Source organism: Cibotium barometz, chromosome 11 (genome assembly GCF_041138505.1).
Source record: "Cibotium barometz isolate CiBa-2024 chromosome 11, ASM4113850v1, whole genome shotgun sequence".
Lineage (NCBI taxonomy): Eukaryota > Viridiplantae > Streptophyta > Polypodiopsida > Cyatheales > Cibotiaceae > Cibotium > Cibotium barometz.
In genome coordinates, this window is record NC_141056.1 from 2632487 (window position 1) to 2648297 (window position 15811).

The 15811-nt window shown below is 49.0% G+C and overlaps 1 protein-coding gene across 1 annotated transcript in view; it reads right to left on the bottom strand.

Moving 5' to 3' along the window:
• The window catches only part of THO2, a 255820-nt gene that overhangs the window by 23446 nt on the left and 216563 nt on the right, over positions 1–15811 (bottom strand). The window lies entirely within an intron of this gene.

A 15811-nucleotide genomic window follows, 5' to 3' on the forward strand; every position in this document is an offset into this window, starting at 1 on the left:
TTCAGAAGACAATGTCCAAGGCCCTCACCGAAACCAACCACACAGCCATAAGTGAGCATATGCCTACAAATCCCCCCTGTAGTGGAAGTGTGAACCTGTACAAGGTAGCAGATCACTCTCTGTATGAGAGTAAGCCCAAAGCTTTGCGGAAAGCTTCAAACTTTTCTCGAGGTAAAGCCTTTGTGAATAGATTTGCAACATTATCCTGTGTAGGGTAATAAGATAAACTGATCTCCCTTGCATGTAGCCTCTCTCTGACATAGTGATAATGAATCTCTATGTGCTTGGTACGTGCATGAAATACTCGATTTCGTGCCACGGCCATAGCACTCTGGCTATCAGTGAGAATGGTGGTGGGTGTCTGCTGACACTCACGAAGATCAGCCAATAGTCTCCTCAACCATACACAATCTACTGTAGCTGTAAAGACTGCCCTGTACTCAGCCTCACAAGTAGATGTAGCAACAGTGGGTTGCTTTTTACTCAACCAAGATATGCATGAACTGCCAAGAAAAAAACAATTCCCACTAGTGGATTGCCTGGTATCATAATCACCAGCCCAATCTGAATCGTTGTATGCATAAAGCTGCAAGCTACCCACCCTGGGATAGAACAAACCAAGATCCAAGGTACCCTTAAGATAACGAAAAATGCATTTGACTGCTTGCCAATGCTTTGTGCCTGGGCTGTGCATGAATTTGCTCAACAAAGACACCCCAAAAGATATGTCTGGCCTCGTGTTACACAAGTAAATGAGGCATCCCACTGCTTGGCTGTAAATGCCGGTCTCAAAAAAAGGCTCTCCAATATCATGCATAGTAAGCCGTACACCTGGTTCTACCGGAGTAGAAATGGGCTTACATTCATCCATGTGAAACCTTTTTAGCAAACTTTTTATGTACTTAGTTTGCTGCATAACAATGCCATCATCTGTATGAATAAACTGTATGCCGAGATAGTAGTGTAAAGGCCCAAAATCTGACATATCAAATTCAGCTTTCAAATCAGCTTTGAAATCTGAAATTTGTGCTTGCTAGTACCTGTAATGAGCATGTCATCTACATACAAGATGACTGTGAGAATATCGGCATCGGTTTTCTTCACATACAATGTGCTTTCAGCTGGACTATTCTCATAACCTTGGCTGGTTAGATGAGCATGTATCTTATCATACCAAGCTCTTGGAGCTTGCTTTAACCCATACAATGCTGTGTAACCTGCATACTTTATGTTCCTCACCAGGAACTACAAAACCAATGGGCTGATTTACATATACTTCCTCCTGTAAATCCCTATTTAAGAATGCAGTTTTGATGTCCAATTGATGCACTTTCCATCCTTTATGTGCAGCCAATGCAATCACTGATCTTATTGTGGTCATTCTCGAAGTAGGAGCAAAAGTCTCTTCATAATCTATTCCCTTTTTCTGGGAGTAGCCTTTAGCCACAAGCCTTGCTTTGTACCTGTCAATAGTACCATCAGACTTTCTTTTGACTTTGTACACCCACTTTGTTCCAATGACATGCTTGCCTTTAGGCAATTCCACAAGATCCCATGTTTTGTTCTTCATGATAGAAGAAATTTCACCTTGCATAGCTTGCAACCAATGCTCATTCTCATGTGCTTCTTCATAAGAAGAAGGCTCTTCTGAATCAAAGAGATCACCCATTGCTAATGCAGATTCCACACGATGTATATTTGAAGCATGGCTGGAACTAGCCCTTGTTCTACCTGTGAGTGGAGCTGCAAGTTTGCTTTCTTGCAAAGTTTTCAGCAACCATCTTGGCACTGACTTGGCTGTGTCTATAGCTGTTTGCTCTTCCCCTAACAAGATCATCCACTTCTTCCATAGAAGGGGACTGAATGGCTGGCTATTCCACATGTTTTACATGAGGATTTTCTTGTGTAGGGGCTGGCTGATCTGAATTTCCCCTAATTGCAATGGGTAAGAGTCCATCAAACATGTCCTGTATGCCTGTATCATTGCTTTTATACAAGCTGTACATGGGCTGTTCTGAATTTTCAGCAAATACCACATCTCTACTGACAAAAATCCTTCGTGTAGTTGGATTATAAAGACGGTATCCTTTGCTCTCATTGCTGTAGCCCACAAAAATGCATTTAATTGCTTTGTCATCTAGCTTTGTTCGGAGTTGTTCTGGCACATGTGCATATGCCAAACACCCAAATGTACGCATATAATCCATTGTTGGCTTTCGGCTATACCAAGCCTCAAATGGTGTTATGGTTTTCAAAGCTTTTGTTGGACACCTATTCAACACATGAGTTGCACACATTATAGCTTCCATCCAAAATTTGTGAGGCAACTTTTGTGCTTTCACCATGCATCTAGCCATCTCCATGAGAGATCTATTTTTCCTTTCAGCTACACCATTCTGTTGCGGTGTATAAGGCACAGTACATTGGTGTTTGATGCCCTTTTGAAGCATATAATCCATGAATGCATTTGACATGTATTCTCCACCTCTATCTGAGTGGAGTGTTTGGACTTTACATCCACACATATTCTCAGCCATTGCTACGAAGTGTCGAAAGCATGTAAACACATCTACTTTCGCTTTCAAGGGGTAAGCCCAAGCAAACCTGGAGTAGTAATCAATGAATGTGACAAAGTAAAGATGCCCTCCTATGGATGGTGTCCGCATTGGACCACGTACATCACTATGCATGAGCTGTAATTTACTTTCAGCTCTAACAACTCCATCTTTGGGGAATGGTTTTCGTTGCATCTTTCCCAAAATACACCCCTCACATACATGTCTTGGTGGAGACTCAAGAGGCGGCATATTATCAACCATATGATGCTTCTGCAAAGGAGTAGTTAGATCCATCCAACTTGTCCTCCTGGGTGAGCACACCAAATACATCTGTAGCATTGTGTGCCATGTCAACAAAATATACCTGCAAGCAAACCAAGCACCAATGTGCACTGCCAGGCAACCAAATGTCCTGTGCAAATGTATGCTTGCAAATCAAAGCAAGTGTAAACCTGCACCAAATTGTCCAATTACACACAATGTGTATACATACGCGACAAATCGCAGCTGTAATGCCCAATTACATGCTCCAATAAGAAAATCCCAAATTTTTATGCACTCCAATCGCTTCAATGTGCATCTAATTGGCCAATTTTCACAAAAGCTTCAATTTTTGCAACTAAAAGAGGCTCAATTTGCTGATTTTGATCTCAATTTTGAAAACCCCCAAATTGTAGGCAAAGCAACATGCCCAATTTTTTTAATTTGTCCTCAAATCGAGAAATCCCCCGATTTGCCTGAATCCTGTACCACCTGCAAGCTTTCAAATCTTCCTGGCAAACCCCCAAAATTTGTCGAATCTGGAGCGGAGTGCCTGCAAACCTTATTTTGTTTACTTTGTTTAATTTTTCTGTTTGCTGAAACAAAGGTACCTGTACGTGTGGGTAGTACTGATGCACAGTCGTGAAGAGGCCCGGGCGTTGAGCTTCGGCGGACGGAGGCGGTGGCTGCTGCAGAGACGGTACGAGCAGGGCGCTAGAGAGTGTAGACGGGCGTTGGAGGGAGCCAGCAGGCTGTCGGCAGGTGTCGGGCCAGTCATAGGCGAGCCCAGGTGCAGGTGTCGGGTCCCAATCAGAGACGGGCGAACATCAGACGGGCGCTAATGCGAGCGTGCAGGTGTAGACGGAGCAGGTTAGCGGGGGCCTGGAATCGTCGGCATAGGACGGACGGCGGCCAGCAGCAACGTCGACGGCTACCCGAACGGACGGCAGTCGTGAACCTCGGACGGGAGTCTGAGCAGTTTGGTCGGACGGAACGGAGCGGGTGCAACGGGCCGGAGCAGCTACGGTGGAACGGAACAAAACACCGACGGACGTCAGGAGGAACGAAACTGACGTGTGGTCGGCGGCCGGAATGCAGCACCGTCAGAGTGGTGCTGGACGCGGCGGCGGGGCGTTGGGCACTAACGCCGCTGGCTAGAAAGGGCGGTGCCGCCGCGAGCTGGGCGGTGGGCTCCCCACTAGTGCTGCCCGTTTTTGGTGGCCGGACGGTGGAGTAGCGACGGAACCGTCGGACGGACGGCGACGGAAAAACAATGTCAACGGAATTTCGCAGGCTTTCTTCCAGCAGCAGAATTTCAAGGCCAGCTCCCAGCTCCCAGCTCTAATACCAATTGTTGGGTGTTGGACTCACACACTCACACACACAAACCTGCGCATTAGGGTTAGGTGCAGGGTAGGATAGCTCACACACAGAAATGAGAGAGAGAGAGAGAGAGAGAGAGAGAGAGAGAGAGAGCCAAAAGTGTGGTATCCACAAAATGCAAGTCAACCCTTGCATGTGTGCCACATCCATATAATATAGAAGTATACTTGATGTCCAAGGGGAAAAACCACATGGGAAAAAATGCCCTTGGTTAAGCCCTGTTCACACATAGCACTACCATAAGTGAGAATATGCCTACAAGACTTGGTCTTATACACAGAGACAAATCAGTGCTAGCGGAGTCGGCTTCCAGAGGTTAGAGGATACAGATGGGAGTCTCTTCACTACCCACACCCACGCACATCAGGGGGTACCCGAGGGTCAGGAGGGGTGGCTTTACTATACAAGGAGGAGCTTCAGCATGTGATACAGAGACAGGTGGTCGAGCGGGATGAGGCTGCACCGTTTTTGTGGGTGAGGATCCAGACAGACAGGGCCCGGGACATCTACCTTGCAGTGTGCTACTCTCACCCTGCACTTCTAAATATGCCACCCATGGAGAGTCCCTGTACTTGCCCCTTTATGATGACATTATGAAGTTTTCCAGTTTAGGGGACATCCTCCTGCCTGAGACAGCAATACCCGCACCGCAGGTGCACAGGACCCTTCTTTGAGACAAATGATCCCATGTACCAGGAGATTGACACGGTGGGTACGGATCTGGAGCGGACATCACAGGATACAGCATCCCGCACAGACTATGGAGAGTATCTCTTAGCCCTCCGCGGGGCTCATAGGCTAGCCATTTATAATGGCTTGGCTAGATGGCCTAGATCCAACTCCTTCACCTCCTACCCCTCTGGACATGGAGCCAGTACAGTGGACTATCTAATGGGATCCCTCTCTCTAATCCCACTCATTCCGGAGTTTAACATCTCTCCTGGCCAAAAATGTTGAACCGGACCATGCATACCTGGCCTTCTCCTCACATGCGGATACACCATGCAACCACCTGCTTTGCCCTATCACCGTTGGAGATACCACTTCACCAGAGAGACCTCTTCCATCTATTCCGATCACGTCTACCGCATCCTCTCCAACCTCGACCCCCACACCCCACTTGATGAGCTCCACACTTCTCAGTCATCCTCCATACGTCCGCTGCAGCCGCCTTCCCGCACTCTAGAGCCATCCCTACATCACCAAGAGGGACTGTCCCACAGAATAGCTGGTACAACGAGGAATGTCGTGATACTTGAGCCCGTCTACATCGAGAGATGGTGCTAGGATCCACCACTCACCAACAGGCGCGAGTGATCTTTCGATGTCTCACACGGACAAAGAAGAGAGCCTACCTAGCCAGGCTTGAGCAGGAGCTATACCAGCTATTTCTTGGAAGGGACTGTATAGAGGCCTGGAGGATCTTCCAGGATCATTGCCTTTGGACTCCAATTACTTCACCCAGCACCTGGCACACCTATGCCACCTCTCTCTACCATGTCCCCGAGCAACCACCTCTCCCCCATCCACCCGAACCTCGTCCCCCACACTCTTCCTTGTAACGCGCGGAAGCTCTGGGAGTCTTCTTTCAGCCCTAAACACTCTTGAAGACCTTCTGATGCAAAAACGCACCATGATGCAAAAACGCAGGTAGAGAGAGAGTAGAGAGAGAGAGTGAGAAGTGCTGGAATTTCAGTATATACTATGGTACAAAAAGGTACAAATCTTTACAGCCATGGGCTGCCTTCATAAAAAGGTTGTTAACCCTAAAATTTGTCCCCTATGGGACCTCTTATTGACTCACACCCCTAGTGGGTGGAATGATCAATGCTATGAGCAAGGGGGCCCTTTTATAGGCCTTGGAATAAATGATGAACTGGCCGACTGCTGGTCGGCCAGTTACATGTTCATTAATACCCCTTTAAATCCAGCCGATTGGATGTGCTTTTGGTCTTTGATGCGCCTGCTGCTGCCACACCTTCCTGGCATTGCTGACGTCAGCCGACATGCTTTCTGGTACAGCCAGCAGCTCCTATACTCAGCCGACTGTACCCTGGTTCTTCTCCACATCCAAACTGGCCACTTGTGCTCCAATCCCTGGCTTTGTCTGGTTCTGCTCTTTATCTGGCTGCCTCTTCTGGATCTAGCCCTGAGCATGTCCATGGCATCTGTGATGCACATGACATCCCCCTCTGCTAAACTTGATGACGGGAATCCAACCTGCTCTTGGATGACGGTCATCATCCCAATCCTGTTCCGAAGTCCCTCTGTCATCATCCATCCCTGGCAAACCTTTTTCTCTGAAAATCCGGTCTGTTCTCCAAACCACTCTGTCTCTGATGAAGATCTATGCATCTGGTCTTCCTCTAGTCCACAATCCATTCCTGCCCTGACTCTGAACACCGTCTTGGTCTTCGTTCCTGGAACTGAGTCTGGCACTCTCAAATCACCCTTGGAGGATCAACCTCCCTTGGGACCGTTCCCTTAGAACCCATCTGGCTCACGGAACTGCCATCCCCATCTGGCACTGTGGAACACCACCAACAAACCTCCTGGGAGTTCTTCCTGATCTGTGTTCCCGTGTACTTTCCTGTTCCTTGGACCTGTACACCATCATCTGGGCTTCGAATCCGTGTACTTTCCTGTACCTTGGACCTGTACACCATCATATGGGACTGAATCAGTGATTAGCTTGGCTGAGCCTGATGCTCTGATACCAATGTAACGCGCGGAAGCTCTGGGAGTCTTCTTTCAGCCCTAAACACTCTTGAAGACCTTCTGATGCAAAAACGCACCATGATGCAAAAACGCAGGTAGAGAGAGAGTAGAGAGAGAGAGTGAGAAGTGCTGGAATTTCAGTATATACTATGGTACAAAAAGGTACAAATCTTTACAGCCATGGGCTGCCTTCATAAAAAGGTTGTTAACCCTAAAATTTGTCCCCTATGGGACCTCTTATTGACTCACACCCCTAGTGGGTGGAATGATCAATGCTATGAGCAAGGGGGCCCTTTTATAGGCCTTGGATAAAATTATGAACTGGCCGACTGCTGGTCGGCCAGTTACATGTTCATTAATACCCCTTTAAATCCAGCCGACTGGATGTGCTTTTGGTCTTTGATGCGCCTGCTGCTGCCACACCTTCCTGGCATTGCTGACGTCAGCCGACATGCTTTCTGGTACAGCCAGCAGCTCCTATACTCAGCCGACTGTACCCTGGTTCTTCTCCACATCCAAACTGGCCACTTGTGCTCCAATCCCTGGCTCTGTCTGGTTCTGCTCTTTATCTGGCTGCCTCTTCTGGATCTAGCCCTGAGCATGTCCATGGCATCTGTGATGCACATGACATTCCTTCTTTCACCTCAGCATGGTGAGAGATGCTATTGACAGGATGCACATTGGGAGAGCACAAGATCATCATGGACTCCTCACCGAGCATTTCTCCCATGCTAGGGCCTTTACTGGTTCACATGTTTAACAGGGCTTTATTTGAGGGCTTTCCCGTGAGCTGGTCTTCGAATACTATTGTACCTATCTTGAAAGTAGGTGACTCCATGGACCCCAGCAACTACAGGACTATCATGATTGGTCACACCTTGGCCAAGATTTATGGTTCAATTTTGGAGCATGAGCTTAGGAGATGGGGGCTACACCGATAGTAACAGAGGCTCTATTCCAACCAATGACATACTGGCAGAGGCAATGGGAGCTTCCACTAGATAGATACCTCGCCTAGCCCTAGAGTCATCCTCTAGACAGTTGACAATTGAGGGAGATACAGAGTGTTGGTATGCAAAGGTAGGCACTTGGTTTGCCATGCACAGTATGCAGATGGAGGCACCCCCCTGTTCCAGTACAGCATAGAGGGCCTGTCAATTGCCCTTAGGCACACAGAGTGGAACAGGGTTATTAGGAAGAACATTGTCAGATTGGATACTTAGAGGACATGGAGTTCCCCTAGTAATCCACTTGGGACGAAGATGGCCTTCTACAGAAATCACCTGCTATGCTTGACAAAGGATGGTTTCATCATCCGCCCATGCTACATGACACACACCTATCTTTTGGGGTGAGATGTGCATTTGGCCAGATCCGCACCTCGTCCCACCACCTGAGAGTGGAGACTTCGTGATCTGGGCCTAGGGCGGCCCCACCAGAGCACAGGATATGCCAGCTCTGTCATAGAGCCAAAGGTAGAGGCTCATTACATATGTCGATGCCCTGTATACTATAAGATTCGGGGGAGGTTCCACTACCTCTTCCGAGCTGGGTTCGGACCACTTTCCAGGATCATGGACTTCCCGGATCAAAGATGCCTGGGACTTTTTCTTCTAGAGGTCCGTAGACATAGGGAGTCCTTAGTGAGATCCAGATCAGCTGTACTTGCTCGAGGACCAGCACAGAGGGCTCTCATCGACTTCTTCCATACGAGCACTTCGAGGGCCGATCCACCCATCATACCTAGAGCACAGGCTAGTGCAAGAGCTCGGCCGAGAGGTGTGACACTCGACAGAGCCACTAAGTTATGCAGAGCTCGAGCCCCAGACCCATAGTCACAAGGGACGGACGCTTGGAACGGGGGGACGCCCTCTCGGGAACACTGGGATGGGAACGGACGGGCGTCCCTCACAAGGGACGGCGTTCCGGGGATGGATCCAAGAGGGGACGGTTGTGGGGGACTACTACATGGGAACACCTGCAGGTTACTGTTTGGGGCAATGGTCACATTTTTTACCTTTTTTTTCGCCGTTTGGGAGGGGCTTTTCATGGGCCTTTAGCCTTGGCCAATAGGCCTTAAGCCTTTGAGGGTTTGGGCCTTGGCCTCTCTCTTGCCTCCCTCCCTCTCTCTGTTCGGTTCCGCCGCCCCCCCCCCCTCTCCCGCCACCCTCTCTCTCTCTCTCTCTCTCTCTCTCTCTCTCTCTCTCTCCAGCCTTGATGTATGCAGCAGCGGTTTGGGCACCAGGGCTTGCAGCCTCCACATGGGTACAGCTGGAGAGACCACAGATCTTGATGCTCTCGAGGATGATACGCAGCAAACCATCCGTCCCGCACGACATTGTTCGAGCTGAGTTTGCTGCACCACCTATGGCAGTGGAGGCATTGTTCCAGACGATCTCCTTTATATACAGGATGAGGGAGATGCCCACGGAGAGATTATCCCGCCGAGCTTTTGAGGCATCCAGACAGCTGGCCGAGGCTGGGACACACTGGATCTTGGTATGCACAGATGCTACAGTGGTTCTGAGATCATGGGATAGACATTGAGCGGTTGCCACCTTTTCAGTATGATCAATCTGCTCCACGGGGTTACCTCTCTCTCAATGAGAGGAACAAAGTGATGAGATAGGACATATGGCAGCACTACATACAGGAGACATGGACAGCACCAGAGAGCCCACTACCACCGAAGATGCTGTATTACAGAGACCACTTTATGAGCATCTCAGGGGATGGGTTTATACATCGACCGCGGTACATGGATGTATACATGCCACACAGCTCTCGCGTTGCTATTGGACATCTACGAGTCTCATCACATCAGCTAGAGATAGAGGCTGGGAGAGCGGCACGGGTTCCTAGAGCTGAGCGGATATGCAGATTGTGTCGCGAGGAGGTGGAGATTGAGGATCACTTTGTATGTAGATGTAGAGCCCACCAGGGGGTCAGAGATAGATATGCAGGATTGTTTGAGGAGCACTCTTCACTACATCAGTTGATGGACGCCTCCGACCAGCGACAGCTTGGCAGACTACTACTAGAGCTTCATAGTTCTCGAGAGAGACTCCTCCAGACACCCGCTCCCACTAGGGGTGGGAGACAGTCCCAGCTCACAGATTTCTTCCAGAGAGCTATGCCAGTGCCAGTTGATGTACCACGTGGGGTGACCGCACAGAGAGCAAAGGAATTGAGAGCCAGGAGAGGAGACCTAGACAAACTGGACATAGAGCACCCCGACAATGTCACCGACAGATAGCAGCTATCCGAATGAGACACCAAATTGAGACACAGGAGAGGCTAGCTCGCTTTCATTCTGACTCAGGGTACATGTTCACGCCATTCACAGCCTCGCATCGGCGATGTATGATATCTTATATCCCTCTTATGGCACTGGATGAAGTTAGACATATATCTGCATAGCATGCTTGTACTACCCCTTCAGCATATAGACATGCATCTTGCCTTAGCACTCCATCCACATCCCCACCCCCCCTTATATTGTTTGTATATGGGCTCCACCGATCCATGATGATTCCCAGTTGTATCCAAACACATGCACACTTTTTCTTTTCTTTCTTTTCTTCCGATGACCGGAAGAACACAGTTGTATTATTTTTTGTCTCATAGGCTGACTTTGGCCTCTCGTAGACGTTAATATATCTATCTATCTATCTTTCTTTCTTTCTCTCTGTTCGCTTCCGCCGCCCCCCCCCCCTCTCTCTCTCTCTCTCTCTTTTCGCTGTCTCTCTCTCTCTCTTCGCTGTTCGCCCGTCGCTTCACTGCTCGCCGCCTCCCGCCTGGGCTGGGTCGCGATGCCGGCCCGTCTGCATTTCCGCTAGGCCAGCCTCCGCCCTCTCTCCCGCCTCTCTCCCACTGTTCGCTTCCGCCGCCCCCACTCCCCGCCTCTCTCCTTTTCCACACGCACCCTTGCTCAGGCCCCCAAGGCAGCAACATAACTCTCTCTCTCTCGCTTCTTCCATGGCTTCCCCCTTGCGCAACCTGACGAAGGCGACCTTTATGGTCACAAACAAGAGGATAACAAATGTGGAAAAGGAGATGAAGGAATGGAAGGCGGAGATGGAGATGGAGGGATGGTGGAAGGAGAAAGCCAACTTTCTCCAAATGGTATTCAATGAGGGTAAGCGGTGGAAAGAGGAGAAGGACCTCATAGTAGAAGTCAAAGACCTTCACGGGGAAGTCAACACGCTCAAAGGATTTCAGCTCTTCAGAGGGAGCTTGCAGAGGCTAAGGCAAATGGTGGACTTGAAGAAGGTGAAATCCAACCATCCATGATAGAAGAGCTCAAGGTTATAAAGGAACAAGTACGGGCAATTAAGGAAGAAGAGAAGCAACACGAAGCAAAGACTTCCTCATGGGTGGAAGTCATCACCAAGACTCAGAGGAAGATGGATGAAGCGGAGAAGTGGATAGAGGTAGCCAAGAAGGGTAAAGGTAAGGAGATAACAACCCCTACACCTACAATCATTAACATGACTTTGGAAGAGGAACTTTTACGAAGACATACACGTGCTTTGCATGTGAGGATTACCGGCCTTAAAGACGGGGATAAAGTTGAAGAGGAGGTGAAAGAGCTTATGGTGTTGATGGGGATTGACAGTACGGCACACGCAAAAGCCTAGAGAGTGGGCAAAAAAAGCGGAGGCAACGGGGAAACATCAAAGGAAAGAGCTCTCATACTTCGCTTCCCCTCTATTGAGGCGAAGAAGGAGTTCTTGAAGAGGCGACCCACTTTAAAGCATACAGGCATTTTTCTTGGTGACGATCTTACTCTTTCATAGCTTGCACATATGAGGGAAGTCATGCCAGAGATTAGGGCGGCAAGAGAAAAGGGAAAGATAGCATTTTAAAGAAAGGGAGGGTGGTCATCGTGGAGCGACGCTCTACATGACGGTGCGAGACCTATAGGACCAAATTAAAGCTGGCAGCCTGGAACTGCAATGGATCCCTTAGGACTTGATGTAGGTGCCTTTGAGGACAGCTTTAGCGATAGAGATATAGTCTTCTACTCGGAGACTCACCAAGCCCCTGGTAAGATGATGCCACAGGTGACAGGATACAGATGGGAGACAGGTTGCAGAGTAGGGACGAGATTGGTCCACAGTAGTAGAGGATCGGGGGGGTGGCAGTTCTTTTCAAGGAGGAGCTGCAACCGCTTCTATACATCATTCGGAGAGATGATCAGGCCACATATACGTGGGTGAGTTTGAGGGCCGACACAGGCAGATTCCTGTATATTGCCATATGCTATTTTGCTCCTAGTACATCCGACATATGCAGCACCTAGAGGGCAGTCTCCTTTCTCTGTACTAGATGATGACATATGGGAGTTCTCTAGGGATGGAGACATCATCCTGTTAGAGGACTTTAATGCCCGGACGGGCAACCGCCAGATAGCCTTTTATGATACCTCAGAGGAGATGCTAAGAGAGCTGGACACTTTGGAGATGGGATTAGACAGACGCTCACAGGATATGGAGTGCACAAAGTATGGGAGATATTTGGTAGATATGGGGACTGCACATGGGTTGGCCATACTTAATGGCTTGCAGAGGTTTCCGTCAGTAGCTGGATTTACTTGCTTTCCACATAGACATGGTGCTAGCACAGTCGATTATGTTATGGCTATGCCGAGCTTTGTTTCATGCATTGAGGACTTCACTGTTGGATCTCGGCCCATTGGGGTAGTAGTGGATCATGCATTGTTGACATTGACCATCTCTTTTCACTTTACCACAGCTCAGAGGACACGAGGGACAGATATCACACTCGATATACTTTTACTTCAGAGACTGATGCTGTCTACAGAGATGGGATTTATAGACGTCTGTACACAGAGGAGCCAGGGAGACCTTTTACTGACAGAGACTTTACAGGATGCAACGAGAGAGGCATATCCACATACTCAGCCTGGACAGAGACAGCGTTCTGGGTGTATGCCCCAGAACAGCTGGTATGATGAGGAGTGCAGAGAGACAAGAGCCCGACTGCAGCGGGAGGTTGCTTTGGGAGTCACTAGTCACCGACAGTCACGTATTGCCTTCCGGCGCCGGAGGAAGAAGCGGGCCTTCCTTGCTCAGCTAGAGCAGGAATTATACCAGCTCTTCTTGAGCCAGGATTCGAGGGAGGCTTGGCGTTTGTTTTATGAGTCCTCCCCTGCTTTGGCCATCACTTCTACAGAGGTCTGGGGTAGTTATGCAGCATCTCTATAAACAGTTCCTGGACAGACACCTTTTCCTGACCCGCCAGCACCATGCCCACAGACACGTACTTTCTTTACCGCAGAGATGGTAAGGAAGGCCATTGATAGGATGAAGACTGGGACAGCATATGATCATGATGGATTGGTCGCTGAGCACATTATTCATGTGAGAGACATGCTGGCAGAGCTTCTAGCAGTGATGTTCAATCGTGCTATGTGTGAAGGCTTATCGGAGACTTGGAGTATGTCCACCATTGTGCCTATCTTCAAGTCAGGAGACCCTGTGGAGCCAGGGAATTATCGCACTATTATGATTGGTCACACACTAGCACAATTGTATGCATCCATTCTTGAGCAGCAGTTGAGTAGATGGGCAGAGAGAGAGAGGGCATTTGAGCACAGGGAGAGGCAGGGTTCAGGAGAGGTTTCTCTACTCTTGACCACATCTTGACTCTGCGGGCCATTATTGAGGAGGGCAGGGTTCAGGAGAGGTTTCTCTACTCTTGACCACATCTTGACTCTACGGGCCATTATTGAGGAGGGCGGGTCGCATGGGCGACGGATTTATTGTAGCTTTGCGGACTTCCGCAAAGCATTTGATACACTGCCCAGAGCCACAAAGGATTACAGGAGATGGGGGTACCCACAGAGCTCATATGGGGGATTATGGCTTTATATAGATCAGTTGCAGGACAGGTACGCACCCCAAAGGATGTCTACTTTGGTTCACTCCACTATAGGAGTGAAGCAAGGTTGCCCGTTATCTCCTTCATTGTTTGGTATGTATGTGTATGAGGCTTCTGACTACATTGAGAGATTGGGGGACAGAGGAGCCTAGCTAGCAGGTACATGGATCCCACTATTGTTATATGCTGATGATATTGTGTTGATCTTTGACTCCCCTGACGGTATGCAACGTCATCTGGATGCTTCACATGAGTTTGCACATGATAGTGGACTATCTGTCAACCTTGGCAAAACCAAGGTTATGGTGTTTAACACCACGCCACAGTGGGTTAGGCAATCAGCTCCCACATTTACATATGGGCAGGAGATTGTGGAGTATACAGATGCATATTCATATCTTGGGGTAGTATTCAGTGGGCCAGTGTTTTCGATGAGAGCAGCAGAGGCTAGATTGAATAGAGCACATGCAGCCCTGGGTAGTTTGGAGAGGATGTGTTCGCAGGTTCAGTTTCAGGAACCTCGAACGAAACTTTGGCTTTTGACACTCTAGTGACATCAGCTATGCTTTATGGAGTGCAGATATGGGGACCTTCAGTGGGCCATCACAGCGCACGCGGGTGGAGAGGTATGGAGAGGCCTTTGGTATCTATGATCGCTAGGATTATTAGAGCCAAGGCCTTGGTACCTCATGAGATTATTCGAGCAGAGCTAGCGGCTGCCCCTCTGGTGATTGAGGCTCTTACGAGATCAGTCTCCTACATACATGGCTTGTGGGATCTCCCCCGAGACAGATATGCACGCCTCGCCCTTGAGTCCTCCCGACAGTTAGCTTTACAGGGAGACACGGCTTGTTGGTATGGACAGATGACATCTTGGTTCTAGGCACATGGTTTTAGCATGGACAGATTGCCTCCCTTCAAGTATTCTCTGGAGGCACCCTCTCTCACTCTCACACAATCAGAGATTACCAGACTCACCCGTCAGGATTTAGTTCAGCTGGACATTAGGAGGACATGGATACAACCGACTGAGGAGCTGGGCACGAAGATGGCTTTCTACAGAGAGCATTTTCTTCAGCTCACAGCAGATGGTTTTGTGATCAGACCCAGTTACATGGATGTGCACTTGTCTCATGCAGTACGATGTGCTATTGGTCAAATTCGCACATCCTCACACCAGCTTGAGATTGAGATTGGCCGATATAGAGGTATACCAGCTGAGGCCAGGATATGTCGAGTATGCCATGGGGAGCCAGAGACAGAGCTGCATTATATATGCCATTGTACTGCATACTATGAGATACGTGGTCGTTTCCACTGTTTATTCAGAGAGGGTTTTGGACCACTTTCCAGAGTCATGGGGTACCAGGACCAGAGGTGTTTGGGATTGTTCTTGCTTGAGCTGCGGAGATATAGAGATAGCCTGCTTAGGCGCACAGAGAGCCAGACTCAGAGGCACATTACAGACTTCTTTAGTCCAGCCATCACTGCGCCAGATGGACCACAGCAGCAGCAAGACATGGATACTGCCCACACCAGTGGTACACCGATTGATCGTGCGATTGAGCTTGGGTGGTCCAAACGCCCACGACTACGGAGGAGGGCATCCCAACACAGACAGAGGTTGCACCGGTGGATTCGGATTATTCTTACGAGACATGCGGGACACCCAGTCAGGGTGCTGACCATAGAGGATATTGAGGAGATCCGCCAGCGTCCGATGCGGCACATATCATGAGATGGAGGCACCTCCATAGTGTACCCCCGCGTCCCACATGATATTATATCCCCTCATTGTACTCCACTCACCTCCATAGCGTACTCCCCCCCCCCCCCCCCCCCCCCCCCCACTATATTCACACCCTATAAGGGTTTCTGTTTACCTTCCACTTCCAATTTCATTTTCTAGGTGCTAGTAGTATCATCTCTATTTTTAATTTTTTGGTTTTTTATCCAGACATTGTATCAGATCCACCATGATGTAA